The sequence below is a fragment of the Lutra lutra genome, chromosome 12 (genome assembly GCF_902655055.1).
Source record: "Lutra lutra chromosome 12, mLutLut1.2, whole genome shotgun sequence".
Classification (NCBI taxonomy): Eukaryota; Metazoa; Chordata; class Mammalia; order Carnivora; family Mustelidae; genus Lutra; species Lutra lutra.
Genome location: NC_062289.1, coordinates 83,824,778 through 83,844,253, shown reverse-complemented (window position 1 = coordinate 83,844,253; position 19,476 = coordinate 83,824,778). Strand labels below are relative to the sequence as shown.

At 55.0% G+C, this 19,476-nt stretch overlaps 1 protein-coding gene across 11 annotated transcripts in view; it reads right to left on the bottom strand.

The window, feature by feature from the left end:
- PITPNM2 (phosphatidylinositol transfer protein membrane associated 2) overlaps positions 1-19,476 on the bottom strand; it is a 133,189-nt gene extending 113,713 nt beyond the window's left edge. For all 11 annotated transcript variants that reach the window (XR_007121915.1, XR_007121916.1, XR_007121917.1 and 8 more), the window contains exon 1: positions 19,372-19,476. The gene's annotated coding sequence lies outside the window, so the exon portion shown is untranslated. The remainder of the gene's footprint in view (positions 1-19,371) is intronic.

Sequence of the window (19,476 nt, the reverse complement as noted above, 5' to 3'; positions counted from 1 at the left end):
TTTGTTTTTTTTAAAGATTTTATTTATTTATTTGACAGACAGAGATCACAAGTAGGCAGAGAGGCAGGCAGAGAGAGAGGAGGAAGCAGGCTCCCCGCTGAGCAGAGAGCCTGATGCGGGGCTGGATCCCAGGACCCTGAGATCATGACCTGAGCCGAAGGCAGAGGCTTTGACCCACGGAGCCACCCAGGTACCCGATAACCAATGAATTTTAAGTTCTCATAAATCAAAAAACTTACCTAATTTATTTTTAAAACGCGGCTAATGCCTGGCATAACGTCACAAACAATTTTTTGTGTGCGTTTTATAATTTTTATAATAAATGAAAAAGTAAGTAGATGATTAAGTGAAAGAATAGTGAAGAAAAGCATTTGAAAAATTATAAATGTTCTTTGAAGACTAGAAAGCTATGAGTCTTGAGTTGTTAGGAAAGGAAGAGAGTGGAAACACCATGGTTGATAACTGATTACCTTGGTAGAAAAAGCAGACTCATTAGAGGAAGATACACACCATGGACAGCACGGCTAAGTTGCTGTTAGAAGTTTACTGGACAAGAGGGCATCTGCTGGGCGCCTGGGCGGCTCAGGAGCGTCTGCCTGCAGCTCAGGTCATGATCCTGGGGTCCTGGGATCAAGTCCTACAGCGGGCTCCCTGCCCAGCAGAGATCCTGCTTCTCCCTCTGCCTCCATTTCTCTCTCTCTCCCTGTCTCTCATGAATAAATAAATGAAATCTTAAAAAAAAAAAAAAAAAAAAAAAAAGAGGGCATCTGGCTGGCCCATTTGAAAGAGTTTGAGACTCTTGATCTCAGGGTTGTGAGTTCAAGCCCCACACTGGGTATAGAGATGACTTAAACTAATTTATTTTTAAAGGGAAGTTTATTAAATGAGAGTTTTTTTAAAGTTTAATAACTATATTTTTTTAAAAGACAACATTTCTCATTTCTTTTGATACAGCAGAATGCAAAGAAAATAACAGGTGGTCCAAATGGTTTTCAAATATTTTTAAGACCATATTCCAGTCTACCTTTTAATTGCATGAACCACATACTCCTAAAGAATCAGAAGGTAGATCAAAAAGCCATCAGTTTCCAGGGAGACAATAACACTTTTTAAAAGCTCCCCAGGGACTGGTGCAAACCCAGCTTGGGAACTCTCGCCTATTAACCTCCACAACCCCGTCTGCCAGCGGGCAGCAACCCTGACCCTTTAGAAGCTAGCTGACCAGCAGTGCAAGGCCACTGGGCCGCCAGGACAAAGCTGTCACAGAACCCAAGAACTTCAGTCTTTAGAAAGTTACACTGGCCCCACAGGGGCTCGTACAACCACCATGGCTAAACTAAGGCAAAAAATTAACAGCAGCAAAACCACACCGAGGAGAGAAAAGGAAAAGAGAGGGGCAAAACAGAAGGCTACCTAATAAGGAATTAGTGGGAGCCGGTGGCAGCCACAGCCTGGCCCACCCCTCTGAGCAGTCCTGCTCCCGTGGCCAAGCTCCATCTGTGTCCTCGTGGGGCCGGCCTGAGAGCAAGTCAGCCATCCCTCAGAGACTGAATTACACCTAATGTCCCCCGTTCAGCAAAGGGAGACAAGGAGGGGCTTCGAGAAGGGGGCCCTAGGAAGACCTCCTCGGCCCCAAAGCTAATGAGGTGACCTCATCCGAATGACCACGTGTGGCCTCGTCTGTGTTCTGGCTTCTCACAGGGCTTCCAACACCCAGACTCTGCTCACCAGCCACCCTGGGGATGGCCAGGCGGGGATGTGGGACAAGGGGACCAGGTGACCCTAAGCGCCCATCTTTGAGAACATATTGAGGTCCTCTTTCCACACGTTGCGTCCCCAGCCCAGGATCGGGGCTGAGCCTAAGACAATGGCCTCCAGCCTTTGTAACAAGAGCCGAATGACATGCAAAGGGGCTCAAGACATTCTCAGAGATTCCCCAGAAGTGTGCGAGGATGGTGCTGGGGTCCTTCTGTCACCAACAAGGAAATTCAGCTCCAGGGAGCTCAGCCTAAATCCCCCAGACACAAAGTGGGAACACCAGACTTGGGACCCCGGGGTCCTGACTCCAGGCCACACCGTCCATCACCCCAACACTGGATGGGAAGCTCGGCCCCATGGAACAGCCTCGACCTGACCCCGACAGGGATCTGGAAGGCTCTGCAACTGCATCACTGTCCCTACAATCCCCCTGGGATTCTGGGCTCCAGAGAGGCAAAGCAGAGGCAGGAGCCGCCTGAGACGGCCTGGCCATTACTCTTCTTTCTAACTAGGGTGTGGACACTCGAGCCAGGGCCTAAAGTGCTTCTTCCCATCAATCTTCCCATCTGTGACCTCTGGCACCTAGGAAAGCGATGGCAGCTGCGTACCTACTCTGGGGCTTGGCCGCCACACTGTCTCACTACTTCTAATTCCTTTCAGTGTGTCCACTACGAAAACCTAAGGTGAACACTGTACCCATTTCAAAACATTAATTCTCCAAGCTCCTTTCCAGGAGTTCTGCTCCATTTCCTTTTCCCAGCCCGTTGGCCTGGCTTCGGTCTACCGAGATGTTCAATACTGATGGCAGGGGTGAGCGTGTCTCAGAGGGACGCCTCTCCCACAGCGGCTTCTAGACACTGTCATGACACAGTCTGTGATAGCGTCCTGTGCCCCTCGAACACACTTTGCAAGATGCTGCCACAGTGTTTCGTTATTAAGGAGTATGTTGCTACTGATTGGAGATGTCCTTTGTCACACTGCGATCTCGTGTCTATCCCTCAGTCTCTAGGTTATTAAGAGGAAGGGATGTTGAACTTCACCAAATGCTTTTCTGGACTCTATTGAAAGCAACAAAGTAGGGCTTTCCCTCTTTCTGCTCTTAGCACATCTCCTAGTAAATAATCATCGGCTTATGTTTCTGAGACTGGTCCATAACGCGGTATAATATGCACGCACGCGCACGCACACGCAACTGCACACCATCTGAACAGCAGGCGAGTGTCTGTGATTTCATGTGTCACGCAAAGGGCACAGTGAGGACTGCAGGAACCACACGTGAATCGGGTGAATCGCAGAGGGCTTCCTACAGGAGGCGGCAGAGAAGACTCAGGAACATCTGGAAATGGGTCCTGCCTCTTGGGGAGCCCAAAGGCATGCCTTCCTATCCCAGAATTTCCTCCGCAGTAGAACAGAAATGATCATAGAGCGAAAGAGCCCTTCAGAGGCACCCAGCTCAGCCTCCTTCAACTGCAGGCGGCAACAGGTTCAAAGAGGAGAGTGGATTTGCCCAAGGCCAAAGGCCACCCCTACAGCCTTTCTTGGCTTCAAGGGGAGGGGAGAGAAACAAAGACAGCTTTGAGATCTTGGGCAGAAAGAAGCAAAGAACCCCCGGTGTGTAGGACTTTCCCTGTAATAAACATTCTTCTTGCTGCTACCTAGGAGGGGGCCTGAGTCAAGAGGCAGCGAGGGTGCCCAACTCAGGGTGTAGAGGTGAGTGGTCGGAGGGTATGCTGGAGAGATTGGGGGGATCCTGGAGCCACCCTCTCACACACCCAGGTCAACAGGGATGTCCCTACCTTCTGTACCAACACACCTAAGCAGACACACCTGAATGGCTTTCCCTGGTCATTCACTCATTCCTTCAACCAGTATGGAGACTACCCTGGGCCGAAAGTGTGCCCCCCAAAATTCATGTTCTTCTTGGAACCTCAAAATGTGACCTTATTTGGAAATCGGATCTTTACAGATGCCTTAGTTAACATGAGGTCACACTGGACAAGGGGGGGCCTGACCCAATATGCCTGGTGTCCTCACAAGAAGACAGCCAGAGATACACACAGAGAGGGAGGACAGCCACATGGAGACAGAGGTGGAGACGGGAGTCGTGTGTCTGCGAGTCAAGCCACACCAAGGATGGCTGGCCACCACCAGCAGCTAGGAGCGAGGCCTGGACCAGATTCTCCTCCAGGGCCTCCAGAAGGAGCCAATGCTGCCTACACCCTACACATGGCCTTCTGACCTCTAGAAGTTTCCGTGTTTCAAGCCCCACGGTGCGCCTTACACAGCCCCAGGAATCGACTACAGTGACAGAGAAGCAGCCCTGGGCTTTGCCTACAGCAGGAGGCTTCAAGAGGCACAGGGGAGTTTGGTGTGGCCTGGAACCCCCCAATCACATCCTCTTTCCAGCGCACAGGCCTCACCCTCCCAGCCAGCCATGCCTCTGCAGCGCCTCCCGAACTCTGGGAAGCCTGTGACCTCTCCCTGGTAGAGACCCAGGATCCCGGCACCTCTGCAGGCCACAGCAAGGGTGAATCACAGGCTCGCCAAGCTCCATGAGGCACTGGGCACTGAGCAAGGCACACATTCTCCTTGAAATCTCACAACCACCCAAAAGGCAGGTGAGCCAACAGAAGCTGGGTGAGAGCCGGTGACCCACTTGGTGCTCCCAGCAGGTCCATGGCAGGGCCACACACCCACGCTGTCTGCACGGGGCCTCAACCCTGTGCGGGGTCCCATTCCTCCGCACACCCCCGCCTCACTCCCCCGGGGGCTGCAGCTGCACCTGCCCTCAGAGCCGGCTCCCACTCGCTCTGCAGCTGTGGACGCCAGGGACCCTGGGCAGATGGCATCTGCTCTCTGAAAAGGTGTTTATCTTTCCGCTCATTGAGAACAAGCAGAGCCATAAAAGGACATGCCCGATGTCAGGTGCACAAGTGTTCCATAGAGACGGATGTCATGCACACACGGGGACCAGGCTTGGCCGTTAACTGCCAGGAACACCCTCCCCAGAGAGCAGGAGAACCAGTGCACAGGCTTGCGGCTGAGCTGGGAGGCCTCGGCTGGGGGGAAGCTCTGTGCTCCCTGAAAGTAAAAGCAAGGTGGGACCCAGCCCAAGTCTCACCTGAGATGCCAAGACAAGCCTGATCAGGGTTGTTCTATTTTTTTCCCCGCCATTTTAATCATTTTTAAGCGCGCCACTCAGGACATTCAGTGGTGTGCAACCACCACCACGATTTCCAGAACATTTTCATCGCCACAAACAGAAGCTCTGTACCCACCAAACACTAGCTCCTCCTCCAGACCCCGGTCACCACCATTCAACTTCCGGTCTCTGTGAATGCACCCACTCTGGGCTCCGCGTACAAGCAGAATCACACAATACTGTTCTTTTGTGGGGTTCCTCTCACCCACCTTAATATTTCTGAGCTTCGCCCACATTGTAGCATGTCAGAAACCCCCTCTGTTTTTTTTTTTTTTTTAAGATTTCTTTAGGAGCGCCTGGGTGGCTCAGTCAGTCAAGCGTCTGCCTTCAGCTCAAGTCATGATCCCAGGGTCCTGGGATCGAGCCCCAAATCGGGCTCCCTGCTCAGGGGAGAGCCTGCCTCTCCCTCTCCCACTCCCCCTGCTTGTGTTCCCTCTCTTGCTGTGCCTCTGTCTGTCAAATAAATAAAATCTTTTTTAAAAAGATTGATTTGCTTGAAAGAGCAAAAAAGCAGAGGGAGAGAGAATCTCACAGACTCTGGGCTGAGCGCGGAGCCCGACGTGGGGCCGATCCCACAACCCTGAGATCACGGCTCGAGCCGAAATCAGGAGGTGGCTGCTCAACTGAGCCACACAGGCGCCCTCGCCTCCTTTTTTATGGCCGAGTGATATTCTACTGGCTGGAGATCCACGTTGTCCCCACATCTGCTGATGGACAGCTGGGGTGTTCCCACCTTCTGGCTGTGCACAGTGAGGCCAGGAACATGGCGTACAAACACCTGCTCAGGTCCCTGCTCTCAGTGCTGGAACCGCTGGGTCCCGGGGCAACTGTCTCACCAATTCAGGAACCCCCAGGCTGTTGGCCGCAGCAGCTGCCCATGTCACTCCCTGACCAGCGTGCACAAGGCCTCGCGTCTCCGCATACCCTCATCAATGCTCATAATTTCTGATTTTTGGATAATAGCCAAGCCTGAGATCTGAAAAGGAGGATTCTGAAAAGCGGGGCGTGTGCCCACTTGACCCCCGCGGTCCCGTGTGGAGCTGCGGAGAGGGTGCTGCTTGCAGAGTCGAGGGAGACTAGTCTCAGCCCCAGTGCTACCCGCTGCGCGACTCGGGACAAAAGCTCCAGCCCCCCGGCGGCTGGCTTACGACCACCACAGCGACGGAGCTAAGGCAACAAGTGCCCCTTTCCACCCGAGGCAAGGTAGCGTATTCGCCCCGGAACAGAATTTTCATCAACTCTTTTCATCAACAGATTTTCATCAACTCTGCGGACGGCACATCAGTCGTGGGTGAGGGATAGGTTTCAACCTCCCTCGATACAGCTTTTATGATAATGTACAGAAAGGACCAAATGCTTTTCCCTCTGACCTCCTCTTTCTCGGCCTTCGAATGGAGAAGCCAAATGACGGGAAAAGGGAACAAGATGAAGGAGCAGGAAAAATGCTAGATGATCTACGGAGGGTGACCGTGGCGTCACACTGACTGGACACGCTCACGCACACACATGCACAGACACTCACACACTCTCACACTCATGGCATTCAAACCTCACTGTAGCCACAGAGTTTGCCCCCCGTCAATTATGTCACCAGATTCCCAACCTGTCAGGTGAGGAAGCAGAAAGCCCAGGGAGAAGGAGCAACCTGCCCAAGGTCACACAGCACAGGGCACGTGGAGCCTCGGGTCTCCTGTTGCCATCCACCCGAACACAGGTGGCCGTGGACGCTGGCCTCCATGCCGGGTGGGCCCCGGAGCACATCCTTCCCCATTGTGAGCAGCAGTAGCAGCATCTGTCTGTCTCTCTCTCTCTCTTTCACACACACACACGCGCGCACGCGCGCAGCACACACACAGACTGAGGTCTTGGAGAAGCTGAGGCTGCCCAGGGAACCAAGTTCCAGGAAGGATAAAGGACCCTCTCCCCTCGCTGGCAGGAGAAGCATGAAGCTTCGTGGGTCCCCAGCTTGGTATCTCCATAGTGACAGAGGCTGTGGGGCTAAAAATAAAACCTCTACCTCCTGAAACCCCCATCTGTTCGGCTCCAGCTGCGTGGGGGCCTGCCAAAGCTCGATGCCCCTCAGTGACCAACACCTAAGCAGCAAGGAAAGGCACTAAAGACAGGGGACAGCAGAGCTGGGTCCCTGGTGACACAGATCACCGTCCGTGACGCCCCTGGAAGAGCTGGCCAAGCCTGTCACCCACAGGGTCCCGGGCACATGGGCTCTGTGAGCTGAGAGCCAGCCAGCCAGCCAGCAGGGAGCGCCCCGCCCCCGGGGCACAAGCGTTCAGGCACAAACAAGGACTCCTGTCTCGGCAGCCTTGGGAGGTTCCACTTAAGGCTGGGAAGTAAGAAGTGTTTCTTCTCCAAGTGCACCCTGGGACAAGCTCGTCCACTTAAAAAAAGAAGAAGAAAAGAAAGTTTACATAATGCTTAGACTCCCGGGTGGACTCTCAAAAGCCTACTTAACTCCCAAGTATGCCCGCGGTGGGGTAAACCATCTCAAGGGGCAGCTGAGCCCGGAGTCTCGGGGCCAGAACGCCCAGCTTTGAGTCTCTGAGCTGCGTGTCCACGGGGCAGTCCTGTTCCCCTCTAGGCCGGTGCTCTCCTCTGTACAGCGGGGCTAATGGCCAAGGGCTGTCAAAAGAGGTGCCTGGAGATCTCAGTCACCCGGGCACCTGGGAGGCGGTAATTCTGTGGGTAGCCTAGTCAGTGAACCCCCCCCCCATGAGCCCTCGGCCAGCAGTGTACCCATGGAACGCCCCCCCCAACTCTCCATCCACGTGAACTTCCACAAATCAACCCCCTGCCTCAGTTTACATTCCAAATCATCTGCAACATGGGTCACAACTTAGGATTCCTAGTACGATTTTAACTATATTATGGTTAATTTTTAAAAGCCTTAGAATTCTCAAACAAAGCATGCTGAATGCAAGCCCTCATTAGCCACCCAGCCCTAGGTTAATAATTAAGCACACCTAATTGGCGGATATGGAAATGTACGGCACAGCTTCTGAGACACCTCTGCTCACCAAGCTGGCCCCGGGATGGTAATGGATTTCCGAAATCAGCTCATAAAGCTAATTCACATCGAAAGTTAATTAGCCTAATGAAGGCAAGTGTGACTTAGTGAATTCCAGGCTGGCTTTCTGCTCTGACTCAGCCACCCCAAGAGGCTGCGGATGTCATCCCTCTGGCTTTGATTTCCTGGAGCACTGAAGGAGGGACCCAGGGGACAGTGCTTCAGGAGGCCGTGTGTCTCCTACTGCCATCAGCAGGCATCAACAAGTGCTCTGAAGGCCACCAAGAGGCAGGACACACGGCCACCACCTTCTCCTGGGGCTGGCATTGGAACCTCGGTGAGGGAGAGAAGCTTCTAGCAAGTGGGAGTCACAGGGGAGCCCAGGTGGGCAGAAGGCCAGGTACCACCAGGCCTCACATCCCTGGGCAGAACACAGAGACTCAGTGTGCCAGCCACCCCCCCACACACATACACGTCCAGTCGCTGCAACCCCACAGCATCCCTGCACGGGAGCGTCTCCACCCCACTGGATGGAGACGGCAACCCATGCACACAAAGGGGCAACCACCAAAGGCCGCTCCCCTCGGAAACCAAAGCTCCTGCCTCCGGACCCCCAGGCCCTCTGAGCCTAGCTGTTTTACTGTCCCATCCACAGTCAGCAACTCACTGGCCCGGAAAAAGCCCAAGCATCCATCGACAGATGAGTGGATAAGCCAAATGCACCCCGACCGTACAGCTGAGTATGATTCAGCCAAAAAGGAAAAAAAAAAAATGCAGGCGCTCCTGGGTGGCTCAGTCAGTTAAGCGTCTGCCCTCGGCTCAGGTCATGATCCTGGGGTCCTGGGATGGAGCCCCACATCAGGCTGCCGGCTTGGTGGGGAGCCTGCTTCCCCCTCTCCTTCTGCCCCTGCCCCTGCTCATGTTCTCTGTCTCTCTCTCTCTCTCACAAATGAATAAATTAAAAAAACACAAGGCAGTTCAGTCACAAACTACAACCTACAACAGGGCTGGACCTCTAGGGCATCATGTTCGGTGAAGTCAGTCGGTCACAGAAGGACAAACACTGGGATTCCATGGACACGAGGCACCCAGAAGAGCCCTGCTCACAGAGACGGGAAGTGGCAGGGTGGCCGCCGGGGGCTGGGGGCAGCGGAGAGGGCGTCCGTGTTTCGTGGGGACAGAGGCTCACTTGGCGGGAGCTGAGCACATTCCGGAGACGGACAGGGGCAGGGACGCACGACGGCGTGAGTGCTTCCTGCCACCAAACTGGACACTCAAAACTGGCTCGGGTGGTGAATTTGATGGTGTGTGTGCCACCGCCCACACAAAAAGGAATGAGGCCCGGACCCCTGCTTCAACGTGGATGAACCTCGAAAATGTCCTGTTTCTGTGAAAGAAGGCAGACGTATAAGGTCGCACATTGTGCGACTCCCTCTCTGTGAGACGCCCAGAATAGGAAAATCCATAGAGACGGAAAGTAGATGAGGGGCAGACAGGTGCTGGGGGAGGGGTGGGGAGCGGCTGCTGACGGGTGTTTCCTTCTGGGGTGATGAGAATGTTCTGGAAGTGGAGAGAGGTGGCGCTCACATGTCACTGTGAAGGGATTATCCAATACTGAACTGCCCACTTCAAAAACGGTTCATTTTATGTTCTGTGAATTTCACTTCAATTTGCAGAAAGGAAAGGACATCGAGCAGCCCTTCCCGCCTGCTCCCTGGCTCCCAGGTGCTGCACAGGCTAGAACCCCCCTTTTCCCTCTGTGTCCGGGCCTGATATAGCCAGAGGCTGGGAATCCTGCTGGGTTCTCCCGAGCACCAATCGGGACAGTCAGGCAAGTGGCCACCTTCCCCACATCTCCTTGCATTCAGAGATTTCGCAAACCCCTTTCTCCAAGTTCACAATAGGGAAAGGCACTCTAAGGAAGTCAAAGAGGGATAACTTGGTCCCTATCCTTGAGAGCCCCACTGGTGGCTGCGTCACCTGGCCTGGGAGCCGTCTCAAGGTGACAGTCATCCAGGGGGTGACGTACGCAGCGTGAGGAGCTCCAGGGATGATCTCTGTCTGGACCAAGGACCCAAGCCCGTCTCTCTGGACGTACGCCTCTAGACCTCTGGGTAAAGCAACCCTGTAACGCTTGCTGAAGGGACCCTGACCTGAGCCAGAGGCCCACCTACACCACCTGCTCCTCTCAGCCCAGGGCCACAGGCCTTCAGCTCACCTGCCCACAGGAGCCCTGAGACACCAAGGATGTCAGGCCAGAGGAGGGGACAGACGCAGACCAAGCAGACCCAGCCCCAGATGAGAACCCAGAGTGGGTGGTGAGTGGGGTCTCCCCATTCTGGACAAGCTCACTCTGGAGGCTCAGGCTGAATGCTGCCTTCCCCCTCCCCTCCCCACAGGGACGGACCGGCCATCACTCGCCACTGGGAGGGAAGCTGTACCCAGTTCAGGGGGGGAATAAAAGGCCCCAGACCCAGCCAGCGGCCCTAGGCCCCACTTCGTGTCTCCGATCGTGAGCCTCACAGGTGCACAGCTGGCAGACTGGACAACGGGGCCGGAAACTGGCCGCAGCATCGCATCCAGAGATAGCCACAACCTCAGAGCACACAACCCCGTCTCGGGGAATCTGCTCTAAGTTTGGGAGCCCTTTGGCTTCTTGGAAAAGTAAAAGCTGCAGAACCAACAGAAAAGGAATTCTGTTTTCCCCTCTGGAGGAAAAAAAAGAAAAGCAGCAAGAAAAACTCATACAAACCCAAACTGAGAAGTATCATATGAGCACTGTTGAGCCTGAACCGGATCAGGAAATGCCGATGGGACAGAACACCACCACACGGGTGTGTGATGACGGGACTGAACACGAGTATGAGGGGTCAGGACCACGCTGAGTCAAGAGGGTGCTTCCTCTGTGGTTGACCCGAATCACGACCTCTCTGAGCTACAGTGCCCCCATGTGTGAAACACGGCAGGAGAAAGCACTGGGTGCCAAACCATGACCCTTCTGAGCCTCTGTTTCCTCACCTGTAAAATGGGCACAGCAGCACTTACAAGAGATCAAACGAAGCACATCGGGCAGAAACACTCTGTGTATCAGAGGGTGTTGTAAAAAGGTGGATAAATGAGAGACAGCCCTTCACCTCTGACCTCTCCCAACATGGTCATCTGGCCCCGAGTCATCACCAGCCACTGTGCTGGGCACTGGGGATTCGAAGGCACACAAGCCACCGTCCCTCCACCTGAGGAGCCGCTGGGCCAGACCAGGTATTCCCCCATGGCTTCCAGAGGGAAGAGCCGCCTTCTCCTGGAGCAGGAATCTCGGTATCTAGAAAAGTCTGTCATGAAAGGCCAACCTAGCTGGGTATGAGACACGTGCCGTTACTAGCCCGCACCCTCTGAACCCCAGTCCTGCAGCGACCAGATCACCAGGACAAACGTGAGGGAACCGGATGGCCCAGAATTTATGAGCCAGACTCCATTCACCACCGTGTCCTTGAGTCTCCACTGTGCTCCATGCCCAGCCCCAGGATCTTAAGGTTTCAGGGAAATGGAAAGTCATTCCTCCCCGTGGAAAGGTCAAAGACTTGGACTTGGTTTTTTCCAGGGCTCTTTCCGGCTTGCCCGGCTCGATCCATAATATTCTGAATTCCTAGTTTCCCCCCTGCTGGAGAGTCAGGCAGAGCATTCCTCGGGAAAGAGACCTTCAGCCAGGGGAAATCACAGAGGTAAGAAAGAAAAATGGGGCTGTAAACCGCGGTGCCCAAGCAGAGCAGGACGGTCGGAGCAGGTCAGCAGTGGTTCCCGCGGACTCACGATGCCACAGTGAGTCACCGAAGGCTGGAAACTGAAATAAAGCTAGCGTTCTCTCTCACAGCGCAGGACGGGAGCTCATGCTGCATACTAATGCAGGGATCTGTTCCACGCTACTCCCGCAGCAAAGACACAGGCGGCACGGCGTCCAGCTACAAATTAATGAGCTCCTCTCTGCACTGGGTTCATACACACCGGGCTCTGGACCAATTAAAGGGGCCACTTCAGAACTTTGCTTCACTGTGTTGGAAAATGTCACCCGCGCAAAGGAAAAAATGAGGTCTTGGGCGAGGCACGTCCGGTGGATGGCTAGGAGAGCGTGCGTGCTTTCAGAACTCCTGAGGCTTCTGTTATTAATGGTGTTTTAGCAGTGGGTTCTTGAACACATCGAACAAATTTCCTTTAAACGAGGAGTTACCGGCTGCCACTGGGGAAGGCTGCAGGCCTCCCACCTCCCAGATGGTTCAACCACAATAAACGTTTGGCCTGTCAGATGCACAACACTGGCGGACTGATTAAAATATGCTGTGGCCAGTGAACCCAAAATACACGCGAAACGACTGTTTCCCTACACGGGAGCCGCCGAATTGCCTCCATGTCTGGCCGTCCCTGATGAATGCTCCCCCCCCAACCCCCTCCCTGGTTGAGCTGCACTTATGTGTGGTTTCCAAAGGCCTTAAATGCTTTTTTCCATTGTGATTACCCAAGAGGGAAAAATTGTCATTGCAGAACATGTTTGGGTTGTTTTTTTTTTTTCTTCCCCTCTCATGAAAACACAAGCAAAAAGTCAGCTCTTACAAATTGCCAAGAAAAGCAAAGCAATTAATGGGCCCTCCAGTAGGACAGAGGAGAGGAGGGGACTCTCTTTGGCTAACCTGCCCTTAACCGAGCTCTCAGACCTGCCCCGCCTCTTGGCTGTGCCCGGAGGAGCTGTTCTCCACCGAAAAGGGGAGTATCTCCCTATTCTGCCCCAACACACTCCCACCCCATGCCCCCTTTGAGAGATGGCATTTCAAAGGGCTGCAGAGACAGCAGGGGCCGGAGGGGAGGACAGCTGGGAGTACCCTCCCCCATCAGAGTGCTGGCCCTCCACCCCTCCACTGGCCTGACACAGCACCCCGCTGCCCCGTGAGCCCCCCAGTGGGGGCTGGATCCTTTGGCGGCATGAGGCCAGGTAAGCCCAGCAGGCTGCAGAGCCTGACTCAGTCCTGGCAGGCCAGCAGTGGGGGAAAGAGCTGGCACGGTGCTCCACAGCCCCGCCGATGAGTCAGCCAGACCCTACGGAGGCCGAGGAGGAAAGCCCCCAGCTGCCAAAAGAGAAAATTCTGTCCATCACCAGGAACCACCTCTGCAAGGGGAAACAGAGTCTCGGAGAGAAGAACGAGCGGGTCATCTAAATTACCTATGTTCCAGCTCTTAATGGGGCACCGGCGCAAAACGCTTTTGGAAAGGTTGCCAGGAGTAAGAAGGCCAGGATGTGAGGCCACAGGAAGCCTCACGTTGGCCTGAAACCCCTCCCTAAGTGGGTCGTTCATTTGGGTGAAGGACTGCCCTCAGCTCCTCTCAGCAAAGAGCAGTCATAGGGACCCACGTGGGCTCGCTGACCCTCCCTCTGTGTGTGTGTGTGTGTGCGTGCGTGTGGCCAGCAGGCCTGTGGAAAGGTGAGGTGGGTGCCCTTCTGGAAGAGGGCACAGGGGAGCCAAGGGAGGGGACTGATGCCAAGGACTCTTCCTTTCTCTGGTACCTGAGACAGCAAAGCCTGGAATCCACAGCCCCAGCCTCCAGTCCCCCGTCTGTACTGCGCACCACTGAGGTGCCCTGTACTAGATGCCGGGGTCACCACGGGGACAGACACGATGACAGAGATAGCCCATGAAGTCCCTGCATGGGGAGAGACATGAGGGGACAAGAATCTGACTGCAAGTACGGCCACAGATGAGGAAGTGCCAAGCCGGGGGGGCCGAAGCAGGGGTGGGTGCAAACCTTGGACTGTGCAAGCTGGAGGGGGTTAGGATACCTCTCTGCCCCCGCACTCCGCCCTCTGTAAAATTTGGGCAAGAGTCTGTCCTTATCTCTGAGGAATGCCGTGGCGCTCACATTCAAACAGGCTGTCGTGGACATGCTTTGCCCATACAAGTTGGTCCTCATCATCCGCGGATTCCGTATTTACAAACTCCTTACTCGCTACAAGTAATCTTCATGGGGCTTACACGGTCGTTTGCCAACACATGCAGGGTGGCTTCAAATTTTGAGTCCCCCAGCGTGTGTGATCCCAGCCGAGGCTGAACGAGGAGATGCTCGCCTTCTGCTCTCAGCTCTCAGACCAAAAACAAGCATCCTTTTCGCGATCCGTGCAATGCCACGTTTTTCACACGTTTGTCCTCTTGTGTTGGCCGCCTCAACCTCGGAAGGGGCCCCAAGCCCGGTGCTGGAGCACGCTCCCATTTCTGGGCAGTGCCGCACGCCCCGGAGGAAATACCTGAGCGAGATCAGCCTCGTTCAGGTGTGAGTGACAGCCAGTGGCGGCTGTGTTCAGTGTTAATGGATAACAGCATCTGTGAAATACGGCATCTTCAAACGGAAACATAAAACGGGGTTAGGTATTGATCGGGGAACAAACGTGTGAGCAGAGGCGCGCAGGAACCTAAGCTGGTCCGTCCCCTGGGCTGGTGGTTTTGTGCTCGCTGATGGGGTGTTGGTGGCACTGCAGAGACAGAAGGGCTGGGACCAGGGAGCCTGGGCTGTGTGCACACGTGCCGGACCATATATCCTCCCTGAAGGTCTTTTACTCAGTAGGGCTCTCACTCCACGGCTGGAAGGGGACACATCCATACCCTGCCTGTCCCAAGGCTCTGAGACTCCCCTGAGCCCTGCTGCTGTTTTGGTGACTCCGCCTTTCCCCTGCACCCCGACTCCTGACCCCCTGCCCACAATAGGAAAGCTTTGCGAAGGGTGAGGGACTTCAGCAGGAGAAGATGGGAAATTGCTTTTTCTATGCTCCTCTCCGAGGCTATGGCTTGGGTTTTTGACATGTCTGTTGCCAGAACCCAGCCTGTTGGTTAATTTTCTTGCCGTCCTCTGGCAAGGGCAATTGTTCATATGAGTAATGAAAGCAAATGCCAGCTCTCCTCTCCAACAGCGCCCTTTACGTCGTCGGCCATAAAGCTGGAGCCTGGGTCTGTCATGGTGTTTGCTGGGCAAAGGGGTGAGGGAGTCAGTACCCTTATACCCGTTTTAGGGGAGAAACGGGCCAACGTGAAAGGCTGCTGCCGTCCTCCTTGCTGGCGTCAAGAGCGAGCACCGAACTGGTAATCGGGGACCTGGGTTCCAGGCTGAAAGCGGGGTCCTGGGCAAGTGGCTTCTCTGCTACCTTCCTCAGCTTCTAGTCTTTACCACTGTGCAACCCTCCCAATTCCTGTGTTCTCAAGCACTCTGCCAGGGCTGGAGACAATGGGAAAAGGCATCACCAGACCCCACACTTTACCCTTCAGACCAATCCCCTCCCTTCACACCAGAACTTTTCTGGTGGAGCCCTTTGTGATTAGACCCTATAAACCCCACACACCTTTACAGGTGCTGTGGCCATTAAAACTCAACCCATTCTTCAAGGCCTGTTCAAATTCCACCTCTTCCAGGAAGTCAGTCCTGACTTCCTTACCCAGAAGGGGCGTCTCCTCCTCTGAATGCTGCCTGCCACTTAAATATTTTTTTTTAAGATTTTATTTTTGAGTAATCTCTACACCCAACGTGATCCTCAAACCTACAACCGTGAGATCGAGTCGCATACTATACCGACGGAGCCCGCTGTGTGCCCCTGTGCCTGCCGTTTAGGTGACACCTATCACACACAACCTGTGTTAACTGGGGGGTACCTCTCCCTAACCACACCGTGAGCTGGCCTAAGTTTTACGTACAATGTTACTTATTGCATTTAACTCACTTATCTATCCTGATTTCCAGAAGCCTTTTGTGATGACTTATAAAGAACACAAACAGAAGAGCACCCGGGTGGCTCAGTCAGTTAAGTGCCAGCTCTTGGTTTCAGCTCAGGTCATGATCTCAGGGTCGTGAGATCGAGCCCCACATCTGGCTTGAGAGTCTCTCCCTCTCCTTCCGCTCCTATGCCCCCATCACTTGTGCATGCTATCTCTCTAAAACAAAATAAATAAATATTTTTTAAAAAAGAATAGAGGGATCTAGATCTACACACACACACACACACACACACACACACACACGCAAGCACACACAAAGGAAATAGGAAAAAAACATGCTGACCAGAAGGCTCAGTGAATATAGTTACTAAACAGAACACTGTGTTGTGTATCAAGTGTTCTGGAAGCCAAGAAGAAAAGGTAACCACAATCATGGGGCGCCTGGGAGGCTCAGTGGTTAAGTGTCTGCCTTCCGCTCCGGTCATGATCTCAGGGTCCTGGGATCGAGTCCATCGGGCTCCCTGCTCAGCGGGAAGCCTGCTTCTCCCTCTGCCACTCCCCCTGCTTGTGTTCCCTCTCTCGCTGTGCCTCCCTCTGTCAAATAAATAAATAAAATCTTTAGGAAAAAAAAAAAGGTAACCATAATCACTCAGAAAGACAGTGCGAGCGGCAAGGGGAGACTTGGGCAGAACGGGGTACAAATCGAGAGCCTTTGGGCAAATCCGTGGATCTCCCTGTGTTCCAGTCTCTTTCTCTGAGAAAACGGAATAACGCGTGCACGGAGTAGACACACAATGCAGGTTTTCTTCCCCTGCTCCTTCTCACGGTTGGAAGTACAGCGACCTAGTCTCCTGCAGGCGAGGCCAAGGATGCCTGGCCCTAAACCGGAAGAGAAATTTTTCATGCGACGCTCCGTTGGAAGCCTTGAACAGAGGGAGTGATGCCCTCTACGACCGCTTCAGAGCAAACCAAACGTAGATTAGCCACAGCTCCCTTTAATAACATCCCCGGGTCCCCAGTAAAAGCCAAACCAACATCAAGGGAAGAAGCTATGGAGAAGCGATGCAAAGACCACGCCTGGCAGCAGGGGATCCCGTGAAGCTGGCCTCCCGATGGCTGTCTGCAAAGGAGCGCATCTCCCGTTGGCACGGCTGAGAAGTGGCGGGCGAGCGCGTGACTGCAGACTCTGACCATGGCCCCTGCCCAGCGCGGAGGCCCCAGGAGCCAGATCCTGAGAGTCCTTCCATCCAGAGTACAAGTCCACGGCATCTTTTTCAAAAGCACCAAGGCAATGATCTTGAAGGACCAGAAGTTTCCTCTTCTAATCTTTATGTGTCAGTGCACATTCTCCATGACTGGTTCTTCTCAGAGACCAAGTTGGAAAGACGTAACCAGATGGCATGGCGAGGAGGACGTCTGCTTGGTTTTAATATTGGCCTCAGAGAGGGAGGAAAGTTGGATCCCCCGAGAGAGGATGTACAAGAGTCAACTTGGGGTGAGGACTCTTGGCGTCATCAGAGCTGACCCCTCGCCATTCACCCAACATTTTCCTGAGAGCCTACCATGAGCCAGGCCTTGGGGATACAGAGAAAAGCACTCCAGCACCGCTCCCCCAGACGCTCAGCCTAAGTAGGAGGTTGGAGACCGCCTGTAAACAGGTCCCATCTGGGTAGCACAAGGGTAAAGGTGATCAACCTTCCCTGGGAAGGCCTGTGGGGACAAGCCTGGGTTCTGATAATAGAAAGTTGATAAGAGAGAGGAGAGGAGGCAGGGCCCAGATCCTGAGGGGCCTATACCATGCAGAGGAATTTTCTCTCAGATTCATTAAGGACCAACCCAGACCAGTAGAAACCAAGTGACTTAGTTAAGCGCACGCAGACACGGAAGGGCAGCCGGGCCTGGAGCCTCCACCTGGGTAGTCCAGTTCTCTACCCTGCTGCCTGCCACACACCGTGAGCTGTGGGAGGCCAGAGAGAAGGGCCATTCCACACTCACCACCCAGGGAACAGCAAAGTATACACTGCCCTCATCCGTCATTTGGCAAGTCACTCCCCACAAGAAAAACAATGCTACCTAACCCAAAGCGAGAGGGCTGGGGAATCTCTTCCCATCAGGACACACAGACTCGGAAGACAGGAAAGATAATTTAACTGCAAAAGTCCAGGAGTCAGATGAGCTGGGGTCCTAGAGGCAAGCTAGGGAGGGGGCTTTGACTCCATCTAGCCGGGGACTGTGCCCACAGTGCTGAGCCCGGGGTGACGGGGGTGAGGGAACGAATCAAACTCCAGGCCTCTCCAGCAGAAGCTCACAAGCCCGCAGAGGAGATAAAGAGCAGGCACAAAAAGTAACTGTAAAATAAGGCAGACAGAGATAAGAGCCACACGAGAGACATTAAAGTGCTGTGACACCTTGAAGCAGAGACAGCGCACTGGGGGCCTTGGTGCTAGCTCAGGTCCAGAGGAAGGACGGGGAGGGCCCTGTCCTATCAGTTCCAGTGACTCCCAGGCGAAGACTGGGGTGAGAGCTGGTAGCGGACCCAGAAAGATGCTCAAACGAGGTGTCCTTTAGAGAATCCCGATTCTGGAGAGGGGGACGTGGGCAAGCCTGAGACTTTGCAGAAGTGCCCCAGCCCCTGCGTCAGAGGTAGGGAGAGGAGTGTAGAATGAGGAATCTAGAATTTCTATATAGGGGCAGCAGGTCTGCTGAAAGGGGACAAAGCTAGAGGACTTGCCTTGAAATGACATTTGCTTAGCAAGCACATTGTTTACTTAGAATGTTGATTTGCGGTTTCTTGGGGGGGTGGTATTTGCACATTATGGGGGAGGAGGAAGTGTCCCCCCTTTTGCCCCCCAAACAGCCATCAGCCCTGCCCCTGATAAGAAAGGATGAGGGGCAGGGGGGACGGGGCAGCTGCCTGCCCTAAGACAGCGGCGCTTCAGCTTACAACAGCAAAGGGAGACTCTCAGGATGGAGATGGGCCAGATTTTCCTCCAGCCCGAGGGGCACCTGGAGCACCTTCTTCTAAGTTCTGGCCCCTCTCGGAGGGCCACACCCCAGGCTTAGGCCCCAGACAACCCACCCAGCCACGGCCAGGGCTGGAGGGATGTCCGGCTGCAGGCGGGAAACGGCAGAAGGCTGGACAGAGGGCTGTGCCCACCACTTCCTCCCAGCCCCTTCCCGGGCCCTTCCTCAGGAGCGCGGGCCGGACCGGACAGGCCCAGCACCGCACACACACCTGCCCCTTGACCGCGGTGACACTTGTCACTGGGGGAGGGGAGTCCTCCGCGCCCCGGCCACTACCGACGGAAATTGGGAAATTAGCATTTGGGGCCCGACTCCGGAGAGCCCGTGGGTCTCCCGGGGGGGTGGAGGGGGTGGGCCCCGGGGCGACTTCCTGAGGTAGGGGTCCCGGCGCGCGCCACACCCTCGTCCCCGCGCGGGGCGGCCGGGCCCGGGTCTCCCACTTCCCCCACCCACCCCCCCGCCCTTCCTCCCTTCCTCCCGGGCGCGCGGGCCGGCGGGGCCGGGGCCTCCGGGGCCGCCCCCCGGCCGGGGTCGCCGCCCCGCGCCCGGCTCTCCGGGGCCCGCTGGCGGCCCCGGGGAGGGTCCCGGCCGCGCCGCCTTCCGGCCGGGACCGCAGACACACTCACCCCGCTCTGCGCGGCCGCGGCTCCGTCCTCTTCGGCCGCGCTGGGCCGCCGCCGCCGCCTCACGCCGCCGGGGAGGCGCGGGCCCCGCGGCCCCGACCCGGCCGG